Genomic DNA, 17,219 nt, shown 5'->3' on the forward strand with positions numbered 1-17,219 from the left:
TCCCAGGATCCATTTAAAACAGCAGATGGACTAGCTAGACTGGATGAAATTTGAGGTCTCTGGGTTCAGGAAGAAATCTTGCCCAAATAAGTAAAGTAGAGAAAAGTTCAAGAAGAAACCTCTCATATCATCTGGTCTCTGCATCTACATAACACTTGTCTGGCATACATGTAAATATCTATGCAAATAAGGTACCACACCTGCACACGCATAAGACACAAAAGGCTTTCAGAAAGGTATTGGTTTTCTTTGAGGTATTGGTGTTATTTATTCTCTTTTGTGTGTGACCATTTTACTTAATCATGGAAGGCTATTAAGATAGTGGTTGAAGACACATACAATGAAGAATCCATACATCCGTAGACCCCAGGTGCTTTCTGTCCTCTCTCTTTGGAAATGGACGATCAAATATTCTTTTACAGGGAAATAATAGCTGTATTTGGCTTTGACATTCGTCTTTATGCCAGGTTGATAATTTGAAATATAAAGGGATGGATGTCCCGCTGGGTTGAGCCTCAGTATCTCAGGTTGTGGAGGGAGTGGTCCCTCAAGATCCGCCTTTGCAGGGAATCTGACAGCCGGAGCCTCAGATTAATGAGGATGCTGGGAGAAGTCAAAACCCCTCCTTACATTCAGGCAAAAGGCCAAAACACACCCTCCATTCATGTCAGCCTCTTGGGATTTGTTACCTTATAGAGTCCGTAGAATCCCCCTTCCCCCATCCCTGCGAGCAGGGTGTGGCTCCAGGTGGAATCTGGAAGTGTCGCCTGCACAGGTGCTCCCCTGGGCCCAACTGCCTGGCACCACACAGCCTCCATCGGGAGTAGGAACACCATCTTGCCAAAGACTGCCTTTTCTCCTTTGGTGTGTAAGAATCATGACTAACCCACTTGGCCCTCTTACTGTGCTTACCAAACATTTGTATCAACGTTTTAGTCAACAGACTTTTGAAATGATAGAGGCCTAGAGGCCGAATCAAGTTTGTTAGCAACAGTGGGGACAAAATGGTCTAGGATTCTAAACTAGCCCACTGAGGGACTCAAGAAGCACTCTTTTGCAGTGCATTAGTACACAGACTGATTAATATCAGCAGCAATTACAAGGGTATGTTTATGTCAGCAAATCAAAGCACAATATGCTCAAATATCCCTTCCTTTTACAGCCGTGAGAGTGTGAACAAAGAAAGGATTTTACTGTTAAAACTATGTGGCTACTGGGAAGAGAGGGCCAGGAGAATGAACAGAAATCGGGGGGTTGCAGGAACAACACTGAGACAGATGGACAGAGGGACACCTCTCCCTTCTCAGAGGTGAAGGTGGAGGGGGAGGGACCATGTTAGAAGGAGGACTGGTAGAAGAGAGGAGCTGTAAAGTCGGGAATGGATGTAAAGTGAATAAATGCAGTAATTAATAGAAAAAGAACGTGGCTCTTCTGCTCGAAGCATCCTTAGTAATAAACTCTTCTTCTCCATGTCAATGTTTTGATCTAGGAGTGGTGATACATTTTTTAAAAGGATGATGTATAGCTTCCAAGTCTACTTTTATACCCAATACACGGAGCTGAAATATCCCTCTTTAAATTGTCAAAGGAAAAGTCTTCATACTTCCTAAAACAGGTCATTTTAAATAAGTAATACACATTTAATTATTTAAATATATATATTTCAAAATATAATCTTGTTTCCTAGGGACTATGGTACATGTCCCAAAAGCTTTTGAATACAGGAAAATCAGAAAAGTGTTTGCTGAAAGCATGGTGTCAGGGTCATTCAGGGGGTCCAAAGTTGTCATTATAAACAGTATAGGTATGTGTGGGAAGGATAACAGAAGACAGACAAGACAAGGTGTGAGATTACTCAGGAATGGGAACCAGCTTGTTGGTTACTTGATTTTTTTTTCATAAAGGACACCTATGTCCCTAGAACCCAGCAGAAGTTTCTCCATATACAGAATTTCTATGTATTGTAGAAACCTAGTAATGGGCACTGAATCCACAGGAGTGAGGCAATGGTTTGGATGTTTCATTTCTATCATTTCCAGCAGGGGTTACACTTCACGTCGGTTTACACTGGCCTTAAAACAATAAAACTCTTTTAGGTTTTCTTTCAAAATATTTAGAATGCCATAAGATTGAATCAAATATCCCTCAAGGGGAAAAAAAACAAAATAGTTTTCAAACTCCTCATTTTAATATTTTCCTATTAATAATTTACATTTTTCTTGAAAATCTTACATAGCCTGAGCATGTAGCCTGAGCTCTAAGCATGTGCTGTCATCTATCTGAGAAGAAAGTACTATAAACCAGGATCATGTCTACAATATATTGGAAAGCCCACCATTTGGATTTTAGCCACATAAAGTACTTCTATAGCCAGTGATGCTATCCTGAAAAAAGCTGCCATAATAACTCAGAAATAATTGTTAGACTATGTTTTCTGTGTTCTCCTCTATTAAAATAATACTTATGGAGTGTCTGTTAGGTGTGGAAAATCTCACCTGCTGATTTGGAAGATGAAGTTAATAAAGTTACTAAGACCAACAGAGCTTATAGATTTTTTGATGTGCATTGATGTTTTGCCTAGATGTGTATTTGTGTAAGGGTGTCAGATTCTGTACTGGTAGAGTTGCAGATGACGGTGAGCTGCCATATGGGTGCTGGGAATTGAACCAAGGTCTCTGAAAGACAGTGCTCTTGATTACTGAGTTGGCTCTGAGGCCCCAGTACTAATATTTTAATTGTCTTACTAAAGTTGTCTGGAATTTCAAACTTCTAATTCTGTCAATTGATAACGCTCATGAATTTTGAGACATAAGAGTCTAATTTTTATAAATAATCCATATAAATTTCTCATTCTAGGTATAATTCAAGTTCATTTTATTCATTAATCATATTTTATACAATAACATGAAAAATGGGAATCTTACTAGGCAATGACTTTCCTTATTAAGTGTATTAAGTGTATATGGCATACATGAATATTATAAGTGCATTGCTGTAACTTTAATCTTTAGATATTCAGAAAGTCAATGCTGATCTAGAAATGTAATGCAGTGAAAATTATTTACTGATGTTGTAACACAAAGCCTTTTGTTTCTCTTCTAGTAAAAGATTCAGGCTGTCAGAAGGTTGTTCAATGCAAAATATTAATAATACATTTAATTTTATTGAATCATCTTCTCATCACAGTTGTATAAAGGATTCTATAATGTGTCTTTTACTTGTCTGGGTATGAATTAAGAAAATTAATGTTTTGAATTATATGTATACATAAATCAATCAGAAAGCATGTGTTAAATTGAAACAAAAAAAGCTAGTGGTTCTATCTCTATAGAAAAGTAATAATGTATGTGCAAATTATAAAAATAACTGAATAACAATAAACTGTGGATGTGGAGAGCAGTAGAAAAGAGTTAGGGTGATCTCTCCCCTCTCATATGCATTTTTGCTGATGCTGAAACCAAAGAAGCTACATAAAACATAACTGAGTAGAGGCCTGGATGATGAACAGGTGGTAGATTTCCATCGTCCCAAATCAAGGAAGAGCAAGCGGTGTCCAGGGAAGAGATAAGTGGTGGTGTGACCGAGTGAGATATTTCAACAACAAATTCTCAAGTCATTTTACTTCTTGGTGGAATGGTGATATTTCTACTTTGGAAAGTCAACAGAGCCTGATCCCTAATTTCTTAGGTTATAGCTGTGCAAGTGTCCTCTTAATTCTTAAACTACCTTTAGTTACATCATCATTCTTATGTTTTCAATTGAAATACTGTGTTATGTGTAGGCAAAAAATCAAAAGTGATGATGCGAGCAACTGACTTTCAATACATTTATAGAAAGGCCTATTATTATGAATGATTATAGGAAATGTAATTACGCACTATAAAATATGTAAGACAGGAACAGCTAGGGGATATAGTCCATGTGATCTCCAAAATCTTGGACTGCAGAAGAACGTGTGTGAAATCCTGAGTTCAGATCCCTAGAACCCACATAAAAACTGGGTGTGGTAATACAAGTCTGCGATCCTAGTATTCCTCCATTAGGACGAAAACAGAAACAGGAGAATTCCCTTCAAGTTTACAGAGCAGCTACGCTAGACACAGCTCCGTGGTCTCAAAGTGGCATTTGAAGACCAACACAGGTTGACCTGTGAATTCCGCAGCCTGTTATTTCCTCAGGATGTGTTGAGGCGCCTGTGTTCCCATATGTATATGCGCGTGTACACATATATACATACGCACAAGACACACACATACCATTACCACCACCATCTTCACAATTAAATTTTGCAAGCCATGTGTGCATGAAATATTGTGGGGATGTAAATGAGAAACAATATTTTGTAAGGCCGCCACCTTCATGACATCAACAGCAGTGCAGTGGTCTTCCCAGCTAGTTAAGAAGCAACAAGAAAATATTTAAATAAAATACAATCTGATTAAAAAAAAAAGAAAGAAAGTCTCAAGGTCTCTTTTGGGTGAAATACAGTTGCCCCTAGAATTTCGGAAGGAAGTTAAATAAAATATTTGTGCTTCCTGTCCTTGCTCTTCATTGTGATCTTCTCTGGCTGCTTGTAGTTGTTAAGACTTTAACCAAAGTAGGAGCAACGCATATCTGGCCATTGTTCTAAACATATCCCAAACATAAAAATTAAGCCTTCATGAAAACTCCATGAAATGCAACAAGTATCAATGGTTCTTGCTATATAGTAACTACTACTGCTATGACTAATATTTTGAGTATTTTCAGAACAATGTATTATTATAGTTCACTCATTATTATATTATGCATACTAATGAGTAAATATTCTGCAATTACCAGGCGTTTATTCTTTCTAAGAAAAATGATCAACATGTAACTGTCTATGAAGATTGTCCCACGTACTACAAAACTGCTTTCTTTTGTGCACAGCATTGGTTTGTTTTATAAAAAAAAATCAATTATGCAAAATTTACAAGATTTTTAAATGTATTAATCCAGCATAAGTAAGTTTTCTATTGATTATGACTGCATGGCATAACATTTCATTTCCTCCTGTATTTTTAAAAGTCATTCCAAGAAACAAAATTAAGCAGATACACAAAAGAAGAAAGTGACTTGGCCCACAGTATTCACTTTGTATGTTCCTATGGCTGTCATTTTTCAACAGGTCTCGTCCCTGTTATACTCCGAGTGCTAAAAGTAAGGGAAAGAAAGTGTGTGTGGGTCGAGAGGAAGAGATTAATTGTATCTGTTTGGAAGGTATCACTTTAACATGTAACACTCTAAATCCCTCTGAACAGTTTGATTCATCGATGAGGAAACCAGAGTCAGCATTATAGTGTGTAGTCTTAGGAGGTAATTTACGACCTCATTCTTCTGGTACTAACCAAGATGATTTCAATAGGGTTAGGGTCTCTGGAAGCACTTTGATTCTTTCATTGAATGTATAACCAATTATTATTGGATATTATTTTCAAACTTCACTCCACATGTGCACCATTCAAATGAAGAGATGCCAGTTATTGTGCTAACCAGTGACCATAAACAAATATACTTTCCAACACTTTCATAAACTAGTAATGCAAAACAAAAGGAGAGATGTTAGTCATTATACTAATCAATTGTCATAAATTACACGCTTTTGTGACACTTTTAAAAATAGTAATAAACATACAGTAGTAAAACCTGTATCATAAAATTCCCACTTTCATTGCATAAGTAAACATCTTAAATTTACATTTTGATATTAGTCATTTCATTTTATATAGAAAGATGGATGTGCAAAGTTGTTATTTTAATTTTTAATTAAACCAGAAATCCTGTCTTTTTGTATGTGCAATTTTTATGTTAATAAGGAGAACTGTACTTTATGGATAAATTCTCAACAGGAAACAGTCACAAAAGTCATCATCCATAATGTGAGAAGGATCTGGATTCTATGTTCTTTAATGATTAACTCAGCTTCCAAGCCCTCTGATTGGTTTTATTAATATTAAGTATGATGATAAAAGTTAACGTTTCTGGCACCTTTCATAAAGGTTACTTGCAGGATGATTAGCTGCCTGCAGCATCTTTTTATCAATCACCTTTAGACAAAGACTTATTGCTGTGTAGAAACGTTATGGACCTATGGAATAAAATATACAAATGTTAATCCCATTGCTCTAGCCAAGGTGCTGAAATCAGCCTCAAATTCCCTTCCAAATGCACAGCCAAATATAGAAGCTATGATAGTCCTCTGTTGCATTTCCAATTATATCCAACAGTTTCATAGTGTTAAAAGTTATTTCAGTGTGTGTTGTGTACAACATTTATGTGCAAGAACATAAATAAAAATTAGAACAGACAATGACAATTAAAATTATATAACTATATATATATATATATATATAATTTTAAGTGCTTGAAAGCCAAGCAAATTTAAAGTATATATGCAAGAGACCTTAAACCAAATACAGACGTATAATAGGAATAGGTCATTTCAGAATATCAAATTATCCAGACTAGACTCTTGAAGACATGTAGCAGTACGTCTAAAATACCTACACAGTTAGCACAACTAGATGACATTTGAATAAGGTTAAGATTTATTTCCTCAAGTCAGCACAGGCCAAGACACACAGGACACAGTGTTCAGTTCTTACAGCAAAAAGAGGCACAAGCAGGCATCAGATTCTCTGGCCCTGTGAGATTTCAGGAAGACAAGTCTGTAGTAGAGGTTTAATCCACCAACATGGCTGCTCTAGCAAGTGAACACATCCAAATTCCTTCTATGTCTATGTGATCAGGCTGAATGCAGTCATGCCCTGGATTAGAGTATGATCTGACTGGAATAAACAAGTCTTTAGTTTACATACCTTTAATACCAGATAATGAAAGTAAGGTTAGTTTATAGAAGGAAGCAGCAGGGTTTGAACGTGAGTCTAAATGCAATGCAGACCAAGTGATGACTCAGAGAAAGATTTGACAGAATGAGTCAAAGATAGGATAAGCTCCAAGCTTACAAGAACAGACAGGAAAGAGAGAGGGCAATTTAGTCAGTTTAATTGGTGAGTTGGAAGTCAGTGCAGTGAGAGCAGTCCAGTGGAGTTGAGTTAGTTCGTGAGTTCAGGCAGGTCGGTACAGATCAGCAGAGGCAGGTGAAGCCAGAGAAAAAGGACTCAGAATATTAGAACAAGTTTCCAGAGTGAGTTTAAGACCAAGCAGAGCAATTCAGTAAAAAGTTGACAAAAGCCTGATTGCATCAGTCAGCCTCGAGAGGAACTTGAGCCTGAACAGCTGAGTTGAACCAGCCAGTCAGAGTTCAGAAAGAACTAGAAAGAGTGAGTTTATTCAGCAGTAAGTCTCTAAGACAACTATATCAGGCAGTTAAAAGTGACATTTACATTACTCTATCCTCACTTCACGGGAGCACTAAGAAAAATGCAGTGGTTTAATTCTTTATTCAGCACAGAATGTGATCAATGCAAAGACTTTGATACCAAAGCACAAATGCAAGCCTAACTCACAGCTCACCTGTAAAGGAGATCTGGTAGCCTTACAATTTATGGTGAGAAACACAATATAGATTGAGCTTTTAGACGACCTGATCTTCATTCCATGCCAATTCGAAAATTCCTGTTCGTGCAAGGAGAATCTCAACTTTGTAGATTTCAGAGCATCAAATGGGTTCTAATGTCAATATCGGGGAAAGCAAAGAATAGCCACAGATATCCAAAGGTTCAAACAATGATGATGCCAGGAGGGAAACTCCTGTCCACGTATTTATTTTGAGGTTTGTCTGGATTCTTCTTGTTTGATCTAAAAGAGCATATATAGCTTAACTCACTCAGACATGTACCCCATTTCTTTACTCATACAGACAAAAATTCGTACACTACACATTTCTAAGCAGCATGGATATCCTTTGCATTTGTCCTCATAGTGACTCATTTTACCTGAACTCTATAGCCAGCTTACATGCCTGTCTAACTGCAGAACCCACGTAGCAGTACAACATATTTATATAGTAACTTCATGGCCTATACAAAGCCATGATGTAATTGAGCTAACAGCTGCTTCTGATAGCAAACCACTGGAATACTCTCATTGGTTGTCAAAGCTCAAATATTAGGTCCATCAGATACGGGTGAAATGCAACAGAAAACTAGAGAACTCACTTTTTTTGTCTGCCTAGGTCATCACTGAGTGGCACCTCCAGAATCATAGGCTGGAGTGAATTTAAGTTTTCTTGCCATCCTAGAAGAGCTATAAATGCAAGAGGATCATCTCCTCCTCTGCACAGATAACAATGCAGTGATATTAAATGATCAAAAACTGATGATACTTTAAAAGAGGCTAACCAAGGTCTAATTAAAGATAGAATGAAAAATAGAAGAGAATTTTTAAATAATGTGAAAAATTAAGACTAGTACTCAGAAAGAATTACTAGTATACACTGACATAAAATTTAGTGACATTTGGAAAATAATACATAAAAACAGAAAATAAAAACAAAATCAAAGGAGAGTCTTGGCTTAACCAACTCACTCTGTTTCACGCACATAGCTGGAAGAGCATAATGAAATAACGTGTTACCCTGCTTAAACTGGCTGTTACACAAATGATAGGAAGTCTGGGCATGGGTATTAGGAGCTGTAGATTCTAACATACTGTGGTAGAGACGTGAATTTATATAATCACTGTGGAAACAATATAGAGATTCATCAATATTAAAAACAGGTCAGTCATATGATTCTTTAGTCTCAGTCTTGGTTATAATTCCAAAAGCAATGAAATCAGTCTGGATGTGAGTAATCAGTAGTCCCACACTTTTTTTTTGCAGAAACATTCATAATAACACAATTACTGAATCAATCTCAAGGTCCATCATTGTACAATCCATTAATGCTATGATTGTGTATATATATGATACATATACATAAAATGAATATATAATTGTGTATATGTATTGCTATAAAATTATATAAAATGGTGTCTTTTATCCCCACTGGATCTGGCACCACAGTGACCCAAGATATCTGGTAGATATCTTGCCAGAACACACATCCCAACGCATGGCAGCTTAGTGTCTCTAGCTGCCACACACTCTCTTAAACTTAAATTGCTACATGAAAGAACACACAACACAACAACTTTTAATCCAGTTGATAAGATATAATTGCCCACCTAAGCATACAAAGCCCTGTACACATCCATCCCTTAAGAACGTTCATAACAACCTGTAAATACACAGAGTGGAATCTTAACGTCAGTCTCCATGTTCTCTCCACTGCTTCTCTTGCAGTCTCCACCAGTCCCCTGTCCCCCTCCATTCCAGTCTCCTCCTCTTACCTCAAACTTTTCTCCCACCCATCCTTCCTTCTTGTCCAATAACAGGCCTCATTCTATCTTGTACCTGCCTTCACCTGTATGACGATTCTACAAATATGAATATTATTCAAGTATTATAGCAACAGAATTCTATAATTTGCAACAATGGCAATGAACCTGGAGTAAGCTAGGCACAGAAATAGAGACAGTATGTAGTGTCAGTCACGAACAGACTCTAAAAAAATGTAATTCAAATAAGCAAAATCTAAAATAAGTAAAACTTATTGCTAAAGGTTATGATGGAGCTGGGGATTGGTCAACAGGTACATAGCAGAATCACTTACTGGTGTTTTGTGATCATCAATGCTGAGTTTAGATTTTTAAAGCAATGAAAAGAATTTAAATATTCTAATGACAGGGAAAAGATCAATTTTGTTGTATCATCTAAATTAGCAGTGAGGACTGAACAGTCAGTCAAATTTATACTTTGTCCTCTCCATTTCAACTGTTTGACCCCACAATCTAACAAACCCATGTAAGTTTCTTCCAATAATCATATATTGTCATTTGAACAATAAACCTAAAGCCAGTGTTTTAAATTCTGGGATGTCTATAAGTATAGCACAACGAATATTAGCTTGATTGGGGGCTGACCTAATTTACTAAAAAGTCCTTATATGTGGTCATTTTAATAAAATTTTGACAATAATTTAGAACCTCAGTTACTTATACATCTTGATCTTGGATTTTTATAATCCTTAAGATCTAAGAGTTTTATTTTAATTTTAAAGCATATATTTAACTGATCAAATGGCAAGCCATAAAATCTTTTGTGATATTAAGATAATAACAACATTCCAGCGCTGTCAAGTCTGTAAGTCACTCCTCAAAAGAGCTCTGACTCTCAAACATAACACATTTAAAGCCTTTGAAATGGCTTCCATTGGAAATGAAAGCTAAAGTTGGTATACGATAATACGGTAGATACTCACAGTCTGTTATCCAGATGTTTCTTTTCCAAATGCTTTGTCTTTAAATCAGATCTTCAGCCTTTGGGATTAACAGTGACATCTTCAAGCATCACTGAAGTCTCTCCCATTCTGTTGTCATCTGGCTTCCCCCTCTGTCTTAGAGACTCACATATGCTCACCTCATTTCCCTTTGTAAATCCTACTACTAGGTACTAGTAGCTACTACTCTAGCTGATATGGACATGTAGTAGCTACTACTGCTCTGATATGAACATGTCCTTATCCCCAAAAGGTGAAGTGAAAGGCTTAGTCCTCAGCCTGTGATGCCCTGAAATAGTGATGGAAACTTTAAGGTGGGAGGTGAAGTTGTAAGGCTTCCATTCATATGAAAGGATACAACTGAAGGCCATATTGATATTCCTGCTCCCATCTTTTCTCAGTTTGTTTATTTTTCACCAGGAGTTCAGCAGCTTCCTTTATAAAACACTCATGACGTACGTTTTACTACAGGATGACATAGGACAATCAATGAAATGTAACATGCTAAATTGAGTCAAAATAACCTTTCTCTCTAGTAAGTTGATTATGTCAGGTGTTTTGTTATAATAACACATAATTAAGTAATATGCCTTCCATCCATAGGGTACAGAAAACGTGCCCTTCTTTATGCTTCCCATGTTGCTGAGTTTTCTCTTTTCAGAACATTATTCATCATTATGATCAACAGAGTTCTGGGCCTGGTTTATTTTTTTACACTGTACTTTTTGCCTCGCTTAATACATCCACTCCAATCTAATGACTTCTGAAAACATCCCTTCACCTTGCATATTTCATATTTCATTTGATATGAACTTTAATTCTTTTCTTATATCTCAACAAATAATTTAACAGTATACCATATCAATTTTCAGGGATTTTCTTAAAGTATATCATAAATAACTTATTATCAATATATTTGACCCAACATTTTTAGGCTAAATTTTACTATGTGTGCCCAGAATATACCTGTATAAGCATTTAAGAACCAAGACATTTAAGGTATGGAAAAAGATTACATGTTACAATTATTTGTCTTAACAAATAATTGTATGGACAGTAGTTGGCATGCTAGGGCAAACTGAGGTCTTCCATTTGCATGTGTCTTGGTGGGATAAAATGTGGAAATAAAAACTTGGTTCCATTTTGAAAGTAGTTTATAACTGCCAGTGCATACAACCTGTACCAGGAATACACTCAAATACCCAGAAGAAAACATACTGAGACTCACGTATCCTCTTGCTGGATCATGAAAGAATGGTAGATTTAATTGATGTCAAACTTAGAGGAAATGTTTAATCCCTTAAAATTTAAGTGACCCTTGTTATGCATGAATAAAAAGAGTGTACTCATCTTGCCAAGTAGGTTGCAGTACTCTGAGAGGTCAGCATAGTCAGGTCACGGGCTGCCTTATCAGCTGGTTCACTGACTTTCATTTCAGTTCATGAATGTTAGTCATTATAACAAACCTGGGCTATTGCATTAAAGAGTCCTGACAAACATAAGGTGAGCGGAAGAAGGGAGATTGCTAATTCAGCATTGGAATTTTTTCTTAGGTCAAGTTAAAGCCTAACTTTCTCATTGCAGAAAATCAATAATTAGTTTAAAGATGATAAATATTTGAAATGTTAAATATGAAGTAAAGAAAATCAACTGTGACCAGATGATACAAAGATACAAAGAATAGAACAAAACAACAGGCTAGACCTTGTGGCCTTTTTCTGTCATATCAACATCCAGTGGATAGAATATGGAGGATCAGAAGTTCAAGGCCAACTTGCTCTATATAGCAAGTTTCAGAATACATGGGCTGCATGTGACAGAGTCAAACTAAACAAAGATTTAACAAAAAAGACAAACCACCTTGTGCTAGAGAAAGGAGTGAGCGATTAAGAACATACTCTGCTCTTGTAGAGGAAACGGGTTCAGTTCCCAGTGCCCACATCACACAGCTCACAACTGACAAGACACACATGGTATATGTAACTCACACAGGCACACACACATACATACATATATAAAAAGCCAATCATTTTAAAGTGGAACAAACTTAACAAGCACAACTAATTCAAAACAAACCCTACTGATTTATAATTGGTTCTATGAAACTGTTTATATTATCTTTGATGATGTAGGAAAAACACAAATTTCAATTCAAACAACCACTATCATTTAACATCTTGTCTATCATGTTTAATGATATGAGATTCAACCTGTGTCTTTCCCTGTCCCTACACTTTTGAAAAATATATGTCATTGACTGCCCATAATTTTTGCCCCCAGATTTTGACTGCATATTTTTCTAGAATCATCATTCTTTATGAAAGTTTAGAAAGGATCCTTGAAATTGCAGGAAAATGGATTTTCTTTAAATAAAGAAAAGAAAACAGCAGAGTACATTTCAAACCTCTCTAATTTTATTTAAAATGACTCCATTAGAACAAAAAGTTTTCATGAAAGATGTCACGGTTGGCATTCCCAACAGCAGAACTATCTATTCAGCTGAACTATACTAAATTTCCATTTCTATCAAAGTTATATAGCTTAATATGGATTTGGCAATTTCATATCATTCGGTTGCCTGAATCGATGTGTGTGATGCATTTGAATAAAAAAGGCATCCGTGGAACTGTTTGACTTATTCGATGGATAAACACTGTATTACAGGAGAGTTCAACCTGGTCACTCTGCAATTGAAACAAATTGAAGTGGATGTTTCTTTTTGAGAGTAAGGGCATTCATTATAAATAACCCTATTTAATTTCAAAATGTAGAGCTAATTCATAACCTTTAGCTACATTTAGCTCAAGTGTGAGAATTGTAATCACAGGAAAAGCAACTAACTTTCCAACAGCATTTCCTTCTCAGCTAGCCTAACTAACAGTATACTGGCTGCTCTCAATACTTGGGCACAGATTTCACTCCCAGAAGTGTTCACTTCCAGAACAGTCACACAGAAATCCTCAAAGGGCTCTGTGTTTCTTCAAATGAGTCGGTGCATTAGCTGATAATCACTTGCTGCCCTGAGTAACAAAGGAACGCCTCCAGCACAGTGTTAAAATTTCTTTAAATCATTGCTGACATTTCAGAAACAAAGTTTGAAAGTGGTATAAATAATTGTTGTGTGCCTTGATAAAGCTCATTTCAAAAATATGTCCTTTATATGTATGTCTGAATAGATTGGTGCACACTAGCACACAGTGATATACCTTTATACAAATTGGTGACATTACTGTAGCAGTGATTAAGCAGGTGCCTGATAATAGTCACTTATAGTATCTAAAATTCTATTAACTATTTTAGTTCCTTGACAAGTGTGTCTGGATAAATATAATGCACCCCTGTTTTTTCACCCACTGTTTCATGCCTCTCTCTCATCCCTATCAACTTCTCTCTTTCCTATTTATTAGTCTCTTTCTCGGATTCACTACTTTTGGGTTGATTTTGTGGCCAAGTTAGTTTAACCAGTTTCACATGTGCGTGCGACTGTTGGATTGGAACTGTCCATGGAATGCTGGTAGGGTCATCAAAACTGAAGCCAATGGCATCCTACATTCTGAATTTGTCCATAATAAATGGTTAGCAAGGAAGATTAGGGTTCTCTGAGTGTCATGAATGCCTATTAGTAGCCAGGTACCGGTTCAGTGAAGGCATCTAAAACTGTTGTGAGCTTCTGACTGTGATGGTCATCTTTTACAGAGAATATGATATCTCATTACCCTTCTCCATGTCTTCTGATGTCACATTCTTTCTGACACCACTTTGGCAATGTTCCCTGAAGCTTATTGGAGACAGTATGAGTGTCTGTCTTTCTTAGGACTAAGCACTCACTCATCATATATTCTCAGCTCCTTGCACAATGAAGAATCTCATATCACCATGATTCACTAGAAAGAGATGTCTATGATTAAGGCTGAAAACACTGGGTTTCAATACACATTTTTTACATATTATATTACCAAAACAATGGTATCAAATACTCTCCCCTCCTCTGTAGACCTTAGAATCTCCCCTGATGTTGGCCTTCGGACTTTGACCAGATTTACAGTCCAAGCATGAATTCCTTCTTGTTGAGAGTGAGAGGTTGTTTACTGCCATAATACTAGTACCATAATACTAGTGTCATAATAATATTGAACACATGCACACAACTTGTTTTGGTGGTTCTTCTCCTAGCTCCTAGAGTTTGTAATAACTCTGTTAATGCCTTTTCCTGCCATCCCAGTATCCTGCATCGTCTCTTCCAGGCCTATGAGTGCTTGCCAAAAGATGGATACTTCTAGCTCAGTTCTGGCTTGATTTCTCTATATTATGCAAACAACATCTATGATGTTTTAAGCAATAAGGACGTATCATCTTGTTCTGTCAGACAACTAAAAGGAACAGCGAAAGCCTATCCTATTTTGTAGGATTCTTGGATGTCCCTGGCTGAAAACTCATGACAGGATTCTCACCCTAGGCATTTGAGTTTTTAAATAATCTGTGGCTTCCAAAAGTATGCTTTTCCAGCCCTGCAAGTATCTCCCATGTAATTTACGTGTAAAATGTTTATATTGGTTACAACCTAGTTCATCCCATAAGGCTTTTTAATGCCCCTTCACTTTGAGTAACACTCCCTTCTTTTCCTCTTGTCTCCCTTATACATACATTTTTACCCTGCTTTACCTTTGTGCTATACTATAGAATTCCACTCTCAACTTTCGTATTGCCTGTGTTCCATCATACTTCTTTCTTGAGGCATTCTCTTCCCAATGGCTGATTTCCATTTTCTTGGCTTCTGTAGAAATTGCAAACTGATCAAACCAAATTAGAGTTTATAATAGCATGTTGCATTTTTTCTATGCTTAAATAAATTGATTCAGTGCATTTTCTTCGGTTTAACTAATTACCAACAAGTCCATAACTGGGGTAACCATAACTGGGTCAACTAAATACTCTATCCTACATTCTCAATGTTACAGATATTGTTGAGGAGCACAACAAACAGGATCAGTGTCTCTGGTCATTGAAAAGAGTGAACCTTAACCATCAAACACGGTAGCTTTCATCTCACTTCATTTGCGCAGTGCCTTGGTTACAGTGCCGTGGTAATTCGTCATGACAATATCAGTCGTCCGATTGCCTTATTTTATTAACAGGTTGGACAGGATAAATTCTTTACCATGGAGAATGTCTTTCTCTAACTTTGCTTGTTTTTCGTTTTTTGTTTTTGTTTTGTTTTGTGTTGTTGTTTTCTCCAATGGAACATGAGCATTTCCTACACAGTGAGTTTCTTTCCAATCGTCAATTTATTTCATATCAGATCCTTTTTGCTGGACTATGAGTTCTTTGAGGGCAAATAAGTTCTCAGCATTACCCTTACCCAGCCCCAAGTTCTATGATAATAACTAGAATAAAATATTGTTTAATTATGGTCAGTGAAATAAGTAAGATATTGGAGCACTAATAATAAATGTTATCACTCATGAGAAAACTAAAAGTTTTCTTCATTTAATTTCATTTTTTAAAGAAAGGTAGAATAGTGGTTGCTTAAGTCTATAAACAGTAAGGAGAATGAGGAGAAAGGTTTTAGTAGCAGGCAGTTGCCTACAGTTAGATAGGAGGGTACATGATAGTGTTCTACAATAGGAAATTATAGTCTTCCCCAGAAATATGTTATTCATTTTATAAAATACTAAAGAAATGGAGCTCAGTGGCTCACAATCAACAAAATTATAAGTGTTATTTTTAATGTATAAATGCATGATGGTAAAATCCTGGTAAACAATACTAGTGACTTTTCTCAGCATTGTAATCAAGTCACTGAAGGAAAAAGTTATGAGAAGAAGTAATATTTTGGCTCAAGGTTTGCAAATTTTATTGTCGGGAAAGCATGGAGATACCTCAATGAGGGAGCATGTTGCAACATGTGGCCTGGAGGTTGGGCATGCCTGGAAGTTTAGAATAGAGAGCTTTGCAGAAAAGTTGGGTCATTGTGCTTGGGCCTAAGATTTTATAGCTTGGCCCCATTTTCTGATTCCAGTCTGTGTCTTGACTGTGAAGGAAATGTGATGTACATTGCTCCCTAAAAAGCTAGCATACTGTCCTTCCTGTGTATGTGTGTATGCACTACATATGAATATGTCCCAATTAAGATGTTTTACAAGTTGTGTGTCTTAATGGTTTCTCATTAACATTCTTTACATATTCATCATAGAAAGGACTTGGAGAACCATGTGGTATTTTAGACAAGAAAAATATAAACCTTGCTTTGAGCTCATAGGAGAGTAAGGTACCTAATAAAAAATTATAATTTTTTTCAGCAAAAGCACAAAGCAAATGTCAAAGCCTCTGAGACTAAACAAACTCCTGTTCCTTCCATTTAATGTTTCCTTGCACATTTCTTATTCAATGCAGCAGTCATCGCAGACTGATTTCACACCAGGCTGAGCTCTCACTAAACCTACTCAGACATATGGCATGCTGCTTTCTCTGTGGTACTGCTGGCAGAAACTTCAAAGACTGCGAAGTCTTGTCCCATCAGGAGGACAGCTGTGATGCTTTTTGTGAGGGCGAATTCTAACGGGGCCACTTGAGAATGCCATCTTAGAACATGGAACATTTTGAATTTGAATCGTTTTGGATTCTAGTGTATACTTGGGTTTCAATGTAGAAATATCAAAGTCAGTAGTCTAGAGGATTACGCTCCTTCCTTCTTTCTTCTTTTCTTGGCTGAGCTTTTGTGGAACTCTCTGGAATGTGCTGTTCATTTTAACATGCTGGTACTCAGTGGCTGAGCCTGCCGGGATGCTTTGCTTTATCAGCGAGGTTGGGCTTGTCAGCTTTTGTTGATAAGTAATGGGAGGTCATGCATGGTGTCAAGAAATTTTGGCGTGGTTAGAGAAAAAAGGATTGTATTAGTTGCAATGAATTCAGACC

The sequence above is a fragment of the Rattus norvegicus genome, chromosome 11 (genome assembly GCF_021556685.1).
Source record: "Rattus norvegicus strain SHRSP/BbbUtx chromosome 11, alternate assembly SHRSP_T2T, whole genome shotgun sequence".
Lineage (NCBI taxonomy): Eukaryota > Metazoa > Chordata > Mammalia > Rodentia > Muridae > Rattus > Rattus norvegicus.